Here is a 9,047-nt window from a genome sequence, read left to right as displayed (position 1 = left end):
TAATGCATAGTAAGCTGTAAATAATCACCAATAATATATTACTATGAAATTCCTCTAATATTTTCTGATACTTCAAATATAAGTATATTGAGATTCGACCAAAACCAAGAAAGTTCATGGGTATTTGCATTCTAAACTCAGAAGTAAACAAACTCTACCTCCTAAAACGTTTATATCAACATCAAATTCCACATAGTGAACACTGATGAGCCCAAGATCTCAAAGAACTCAGACTCATTAAGCAGAGATGCAATCATGTTAGGTTGATGAAGGAAGACTAGGGACTTAGGTATTTGCAATCATTCTGATGACAGCTGAAATAAGAGAGTTCATAGACAGAAAATCCAATTCCCCAGATTCCCAGTTCCCTAAACATTCTAACAAATTTGAGGGTTTATTTAATTAAAAAAAAATCTTTATTACAAATTGGAAAAAATGTGCAACACTTCACAAATTTGCATGTCACCCTTGTGCAGGGACCATGCTAATCTTCTCTGTGTTGTTCCAATTTTAGTATATATGCTGCCAAAGCGAGCACAAATTTGAGTTTTTATTAAAATTTTCAGATTTCCCCCCACTTTTCCAAACATTTTTATCTCATCCATTCTTTTTGTTCGTAGCCCATGACATTTAAACTGCAGAATTTTTGGCAATTTTTAAATCAGGGCTTTAACAGAGAGAAACGATACAAGGCAGAAATAAAAGAGGATGAAGTCACTTGTAACAATACATATTCATGGATTTATTTCTTAAGATGATCCATACTGTGTGTACATGTGTTATACGTGAGAATGTTAACACATGTAAACTAAGTATGGATGATATTAAGAAATATATGCATGAATACGTATATATGTATGTGTGTGTGTGTGTGTGTGTGTGTGTAGAGAGAGAGAGAGAAAGAAAGAGAGAGAGAGAGACTAGAAGTGAAGGGGAGAAACTTAGGTTAACAAATATATAACATGATTAGTGCTTATATAAAAAGAAGTGATCCTTTTTATGAAAGAAGTGGCTAACAAGTATTCTTCTAAGAGAAAACTATCATATAATAAGCATTAGGACAATTATTTTATTTTTGATCAGTTTATTAGGCCTCTAAGAGCATAAACCTGCTGAATTTTCTGTCCCTTCTTTAACATACCATATAAAATAATTTTTCTCATCTGTCTCTGCTCAAGGACTTTTATTTCCTTTCCATGTTGTTCTCTGCACGTGTCATTTTCTTCTCTGCAGTCAGAGTCGGATGCTGACCTAAGGCATTCAGCAGGGGCAGGAAGGGCGGCAGGGAGATGTATTGCTCCCTGTGCCTTAATATCCTGGCTTAGCACACACCGTTAGGTACACAGTCACACATTTGGTTGACAGAGGTGCCTGTGACCCATTTGACAGGGATTAATGGGCATCTATTCTCAGCATCTTACCTTAGTAAAGCTCAAGTCACCTTTGTTGTTTGGAGATACTCCCTTATTTCCCTACCTATGCCTGAAAACCCTCTTTTTTGCCTTCAGGGCCACTCGCTCACCCTGATTGTCCTTCCTTCAAAGTGAATAATCAGAGTGAGGACAGGGTTATAAGAAATGCAGAGTTGCTGCTTTCTGAAAAGCAGGAAACGTTATGCTTATGTTAACCACGACTCAAGATCTTTATTGTAAAAACTAGTGTTTTTGTACTCCACGATGCAAACATTGCTTTGATTCTCTGGCCATTGCTTTTCTCTTCCATAAAGAAAGGAATTGAATATCATCAGTCTTGTGAATAAATACATTTCTAATCAAACTCAAGAGTTTCTAAGTGGCATCTACGTTACATGCTCGAAGGTGTTTTGATTCAATTGTGGTGTTTTTTGCTTTTGATTTTCAGGTACTGAATATGCCTTGAAGACTTTCTAAGTAAATTAAAAAGTTCACATCCTGTGTTTTAAAGGTAGCTTCAAGCTAGTAACAGACGACATTTGGAATTAAGCCATTGTAGCCTTATGTCCTCAGATCCTGCAAACTCACTGATGTCACTATTTTCCATGTGTGCTTCTGTTTGGACTCTAATTTATTCTAATAAATCCCATTCTTGCCCTTGGCGACCTGTAAGGTGGCACTAAAAATTTGCCTGTTGTATCAACCAACTTTCTTTTACAGATAACAGAAGAACTGATCGAAATCGGCTTATATAAAACAAAGTAGAACGTGATGGTTCTCATTAAGGAATTCTGGTGGTAGACATAGCTTCAGGCATGACTGGGCACAATTGCTCAAGAGATGGTATGTATGTCTTGTTCTCTCTCTGATGTTGCTATTGACTGCATTCTGCCCACTGAAAATTCAGAAGCTGAAGCACAAATCCCCAATGTGACCATCTTTGGAGACAGGGCTTTTAAGATGATTAAATTAGATCATTAAGATGTGGTCCAAATCTGATAGGATTGGTAGCCTTATAAGAAGAAAGAGTGAACTTTCACAAAGGAAGACCACGTGAGGACACAGTCAGAAGCTTATAAGCCAGAACGAGTGACTTCACCAGGACAGGACCCTGTCGACACTCTGATCTCTTGACTTCCAGTCTCCAGAACTGTAAGAAAATAAATTCCCATTGTTTCAGCCACCTAGTTTATGGTATTTTCTTATGGCAGCCCAAGCAGACTAAGGAAGCTTTTCACTATGGGTTTGCTCCTTGGGATAGGTTAAAGATGGCTATAGATTATTTGCTACTACTCCCCGTGGAGAGGTGGTATATAGTTTTGCTCTCTTGAACTCAGGCTGTCCTTAGTGCCTTGCTAGCCCAGTAGAATTTAAGAGACGTGATGTTGTGAGATTTTTAATGATAGGTCACAAGAAGCCTTGTAGTTTTCTACCAGATTCTCCTAGAATAGTCACTGTAGGGAAGGTTAGGCACCACATATGAAGTAAATTATCCTGTGCTAGAGAAAAAACACAAATGAACTTAGAAGTATAGCCAGTGGAGAGAATTAGTTTAGATGTTTTGATCATATGTCAGGTATTACGTAGTGCTTAATGAATAATAATGGTAAATAAGTAATATTGGTTGAGGATTCACTGTGTGTCAGGCACTTAAGCGATTTACATAATTTTAATATACGCAGATTTAAATATCCATTTAATAATTCATATTGCATATTAAATATATGCACATATATTTAAAAAATACATAAACATGTTATTTAATATATTAAAATCTGTATAAATTTATATATATATATACACACATATATGTATATATATGGTTGCAGAAAATCTGTTAGATAAAATCAATATTGTGCCTAGTTCAAAGATAGGGAAACTGAACCTTAAAGTTTAACTAACTCAACCACAGTCATTCAAGTGTTAAATGGCAGAGAGAGATCTGGCTGACAAGAATCCTAGTTTTCAACCACCGAACAATTCTTCTTTTTGCTCTTTCCTTGCTACCTTGTGTTATTGGCACACTGCTCCCCACCACATCAGACTTCTCTGTTACCTTGTCTTGCCTAATTCAACCTGAACTGGCACTTTGTGGTTACTACTATTATATAATGTTATATATTGCATAGATATATGACTTAATACAGCAATAACGTTCTCTACCACTTAATGGTCACCTATGTTCCATTTATTAAATTGATCATTACAAAACAATTAACAAACCTTATCCCAGTGATGCTCAGAGATAGGTGTCTTAGCCTTACCTTAGCAGAGGAGGAAGCTGAGTTTCAGGAAAGCATTGGTTGGAGCACATTGTAAGTCAGACTGGGCAGCTGTGTGATCAGATGCCACTTGACTCTTACGACTCTGGAGCACTTCCTTTGGTAAATCTCAGGGCTCTCTCACCTTTCATCACTACACACATGTGCTGCAGATTTTAGCAAGCAGCGTATGAGCTAGAGTTTCCATCCCCACCCTTACCCTGACAGTTTGGACAGGTACTCCTTCACAGAATGGAGTGTTTCATTTGTCCAATTCATCAAAGTTCTGCCATCTATGTCATGCGTTAAGCTACAAATGTCTTAGCCTTTGGTCTCTCAGTACAATCTTCAGTTAAATTGAGCTGGGAATTTTCAGGTGAAGGGCCAAGTGGAGGAAGAAGGCAGAAAGAAGAAAAATTTAATGTCAGTTTGCTTCATTGCTTCAGCCCAGATGAGACAGAAATATTGGGATTTATTATTACAACCTTTATCTAGTCTGATATTCTGAGAGCATGTGTGCTGGGAAGTGGGTTGAGAGAGTTGATAGCATACAGAAAACAATTTTGAAGCCACAATGGAAAATCTCTATTTCTATAGTCATATCTTGCTTTGAGCCAGTTTGACAAAGATTGTTTATTTATAGACTAGTTTCCAAATCACATTTGGGTATTTCAAATGACAAATCTACGTCATATGATGAACATTTGCCATCCCGAAGAGACGGATCAACATCAGTGCAGGCAATGTGTGCATGGAAGTTGGAGTCAGAATATATTTTGGTGTCAGATACCTGGGTTGAAGATACAGTTCTGAAAGTTATTAGCTGTGACACCTTAGATAAATGAGCCAACTTTCCTGAACCTCAGTTTCCTTTCTAAAAAATAAAGATGAACAGGCATGCTTCATGAGGAAATCACATAGGAAAACCGACCATTAAGAGAGATGATATATATAAATTATCTCATCACATGTATGATTTTTATTTTGTCAAAGTAAATGATGGCTATGACAGTTTATTAATGTGCGATTATTCTTGCTATAAGCCTGAAGTGAGTTAAAAATGTTTATTTTTATTCAAAATTACATAAACAAAGGAGAGCTATTAAGATGGCATTGCCAACACAATACATGAAATACCTGAAACGTTTTCTTAGCTGTGATAAATTCTATAATATTTGCCAAAGAAAATCATAGAGTGTTCATAAATATGAGTTTGTACATATGTTTGTAAATAGTATGTACATATTTTGTATGTTTTATGGATATATTTCATCCATACCCTCATTGAAACATTCTTTACTCACATATTAGACCCTGGTATTCAATAGCCAATCTAGGCACAAAGAATTATAAATTAGAGTCGAGCCTTACAGCTAACACCATGGGGTTAGAATTCATATTTGGTTCAAATCCTGACACGCTGTTTACTAGTCGTTTGTCAGGGACCCATTTGACAAGATAAAAGCACAGGATTTGCAATAGAATGGATATGGAATTGCAAATTAACTGTGATTCCTGGGTCTCAGTTTCCTCATCTGTAAAACTGGGTTTGGGTAGAGGTTAAAGAATCATGTGTTTGGTTTTGGTAAATTAAACAAAAAAAAAATCTATATAGACTACTTAGCAGTTCTGAGCCTACTAATAGAATGCTGCCCATGTATAGTAGCCAATATTTTATGATTAAGACCCTCAAGTGCACTAAAGTATAGTGCTTTAGCTATAGTGTAAATAATGTAATAAGAGAAAGCAAGGAATCTACTGTTTGTGTATTACCATTATAGGTATTTAGAAGTCAACTCATAGAATGGAACAAGTAGGACTTTCATTGTATTTTAAAGACAAAAACACCAAAGACAAGAAAATTTAAGCAACTTGCTGGAGGCCAAGCCTGGTAGCTACTTGAGCCTTTCTACTCAGTACACTGGATTAGACCCCTTTTTGTGACAGCAGTGTTCATAGTGCTCCAGAGGCCACACAGGGGATATAAGTTACCCTGAACATGAGGCGCAAAGAGGAGACTGATGTCCAGAGAGTTACTAATACAATAATTTCTTACACTGCATTAGTATGAAAAGGAATAAATCAAGGCAGGCTCAATTTTATCTTATGTTAATTTCATGGATCCATGAGCACTTTATTTGCATGTTGAAATCAGATAAATGTTTCTCAGTTAAAAATATACATGTACAGTTATATTTTCTCGAAATATGCAGCATAGCCAGAACTACCCATTTTCACCCCCAACACTTAACGGAAGGTTAAGTTCAGCAAGTATTTCCCTTTGCTTATAACTCTAAATCAATGCAGTGGGGATGATAAATGATGGTTGCCACTGTCCTCAGCATGAGTGTTTCACAGGAAGTAGAGGGGATTTTGGCAAAGGGGATTCAAGCTCCATGGAAGGCAGCAGCTCTATCTCAGGTCTTGCTCGCGGTTGCCTTGTTAGTGCCTGCTTCCATCTTACCATAACTTCTTCCACGCAAAGCCTCATATCACGTTGTTTTTAAGCATATTTTTACTTTTAACTAGCAGCAGAGTAGGTCCTAAAGCCCATGTTCATGAGACCAGACTCAGTTGCCTCAGTGATTAATAAAGTGTTCAATGCATTCTTACTGCATATGTCGATGCTATGGTTGTCCAGGCAGCCGTGTGCAAGCCAAGTCAGGTGTGGGAATGTTGTAAAACTAATTAACCACTCTGGAATGAAAATCTTTATTGACCAGAAACCCATATTCAGAAACTTACATATTTCTATTAGCTATACTTAGAAAGATATGGGATTCATTTTCCCACATGAAAGCAGAGAAATAGGCACAGCTGTGCTGGATCTTTATGTAATTGAAACTCTGCTGAATGTCATTCAAATCCCTCTGTGATCTCTACCCTATGAAACTCTAGAATTAAAAACACTTGTCTGTATATACCTACACTCTAGTCACTTCATTTACTTAGACTTCCAATAACACGCATGCTTTCTTTGTTAATACTAAGAGCTGTAGAAATGTATTTTTCTTTCTGTAATGTCCTGTACTCCTTGTTCAGCTTGAGAACAATATGTTTTTTGTCTACATTAACTTTATAGGTTTAGTATTTTTAAATTTCAATAGCTTTTATGGTACAAGTGTTTTTTGTTGTTGTTGTTGTTGTTTTTTGTTATGTGAATGAGTTGTACAGTGGTGAATTCTGGGAGTTTAGTGTACCCAAGAACCATGTGTTGATGCTAAAGTCTCAGCAGGTCTTTCTCTGTGAAGCCTTTTACTGAATTTCCTACCCGCTAAGCATAATTAATGAACCCTGTTTGTGCAGTCTCTGAGTCAGACAGTGGGCCACTAACGATTGCTTTAAATACATGTCTTCCTAACTAGCTTGCAATTTCATCTAAAGCCAAAGCTGTATTCTATTGATCTTGAAATCTTTGCTATAGCAGGTCTTCCAACATTTGATAGGTACTATTCTTGATAATTAAATGAAAGAATTGTATATTTCTTTTACTTTTATCTTAAGTCTGGGGGTACATGTGCAAGTTTGTTACATTGGTAAACATGTATCATGGGGGTTTCTTGTATGGATTATTTTATTACTCAGGTATTAAGCCTACTACGCATTAATTATTTTTCCTGATCCTCTCTCTCCTCCCACCTTCCTCCCTCTGATAGGCCCCATTGTTTGTTGTTCCCCTCTATGTGTCTATGTCTTATCATTTAGCTCCCACTTATTGGTGAGAACATGTGGTATTTGGCATTTGATTTTCTGTTGCTGCACATAGTTTCCTAAAGACAATGACCTCCAGCTCCATCCAAGTCCCAGGAAGACATGATCTCATTATTTTTTATGGATGCATTGCATTCTATGGTGTATTTTTTTTTCTTTTTTCTTTTTTTATTGCATTTTAGGTTTCAGGGTACATGTGAAGAACATGCAAGATTGTTGCATAGGTGCATACGTGGCAGTGTGATTTGCTGCCTTCCTCCCCTTCACCTATATGTGGCATTTCTCCCCATGCTATCTCTCCCCAACTCCCCACCCCCCGCTGTCCCTTCCCTATTTCCCCCCAACAGAACCCAGTGTGTAGTGCTCCGCTCCCTGTGTCCATGTGTTCTCATTGTTCAACACCTGCTTATGAGTGAGAACATGCGGTGTTTGATTTTGTGTTCTTGTGTCAGTTTGCTGAGAATGATGGTTACCAGGTTTATCCATGTCCCTACAAAGGACACAAACTCATCGTTTTTGATGGCTGCATAATATTCCATGGTGTACATGTGCCACATTTTCCCTGTCCAGTCTATCATCGATGGGCTGAGTGTAGGTTAGTTCAACCACTGTGGAAGACAGTGTGGCGATTCCTCAAGGACCTAGAAATAGAAATTCCATTTGACCCAGCAACCCCGTTACTGGGTATATATCCAAAGGATTAAAAATCATTCTACTATAAGGACACATGCACATGAATGTTCATTGTAGCACTGTTTACAATAGCAAAGACCTGAAACCAACCCAAATGTCTATGGTGTATTTTTAAGGACGCGTTGAATTCCATGGTGTATATTTTCTTTATCCCATCTGACATTGATGGGCATTTAGGTTAATTTCATGTCTTTGCTCTGTGAATAGTGCTGCAATAAACATACGTATGCATGTGTCTTAATAATAGAACAATTTATATTTCTTTAGGTCTATACCCCATAATGGAATTGCTGGATCTAATGATATTTCTGTCTTTAGGTTTTTGGGGAATTGTCAGTTGTCCTCCACGATGCTTGAACTAAGTTACACACCCACCAAGAGTGTATAGTATTCCTTTTTCTCCAAAACCTTGTCAGAATCTGTTATTTTTTGACTTTTTAACAATAGCCATTCTGACTGGTGTGAGACAATATCTTATTGTGGTTTTGATTTGCATTTCTCTAAGGATCAGTGATGGTGAGCTTTCTTTCATAAGTTTTTTGGCCACATGGATGTCTTCTTTTGAAAAGTGTCTGCTCATGTCCTTTTCTCACTTTTTAATGGGGTTGTTTGTTTTTTCTTGTAAATTTGTTTAAGTTCCTTACAGATGCTCAATATTAGACCTTTCTTAGATGCATAGTTTGCAAAAATTTTCTGCAGGATATTGGTTTACTCTTTTGATAGCTTCTTTTGCTGTGCAGAAGTTCTTTAGTTTAATTGGATCCTATTTGCCTGTTTTTACTTTTGTTGCAATTGCTTTTGGCATTTTCATCATGAAATCTTTGCCTGTGCCTATGTCTCGAATGATATTGCCTAGGTTGTCTTCCAGAGTGTTTATAGTTTGGGATTTCATATGTAAATCTTTAATCCATCTTGAGTTAATTTTTGTGTATGGTGTAAGGAAGGGATCCAGCTTCAATTTTCTGCATAT

The 9,047-nt window shown here is 37.0% G+C and overlaps 1 non-coding gene across 1 annotated transcript; it reads right to left on the bottom strand.

Annotated features, from left to right (window-relative positions):
* Window positions 1-431: 431 nt before the first annotated feature.
* On the bottom strand, window positions 432-538 carry LOC135278114 (U6 spliceosomal RNA). The gene has a single exon (XR_010345673.1). It is a non-coding gene; the product is annotated as a U6 spliceosomal RNA (small nuclear RNA).
* Between the last annotated feature and the right edge of the window lie 8,509 nt (window positions 539-9,047).

The sequence above is a fragment of the Aotus nancymaae genome, unplaced genomic scaffold (assembly GCF_030222135.1).
Source record: "Aotus nancymaae isolate 86718 unplaced genomic scaffold, 86718_ANA_hifiasm-v0.15.2.pri h1tg000036l, whole genome shotgun sequence".
NCBI classification, from domain to species: Eukaryota; Metazoa; Chordata; class Mammalia; order Primates; family Aotidae; genus Aotus; species Aotus nancymaae.
The sequence above is the reverse complement of the archived record's forward strand: the minus strand, read 5'-3'. Positions and strand labels throughout refer to the sequence as shown.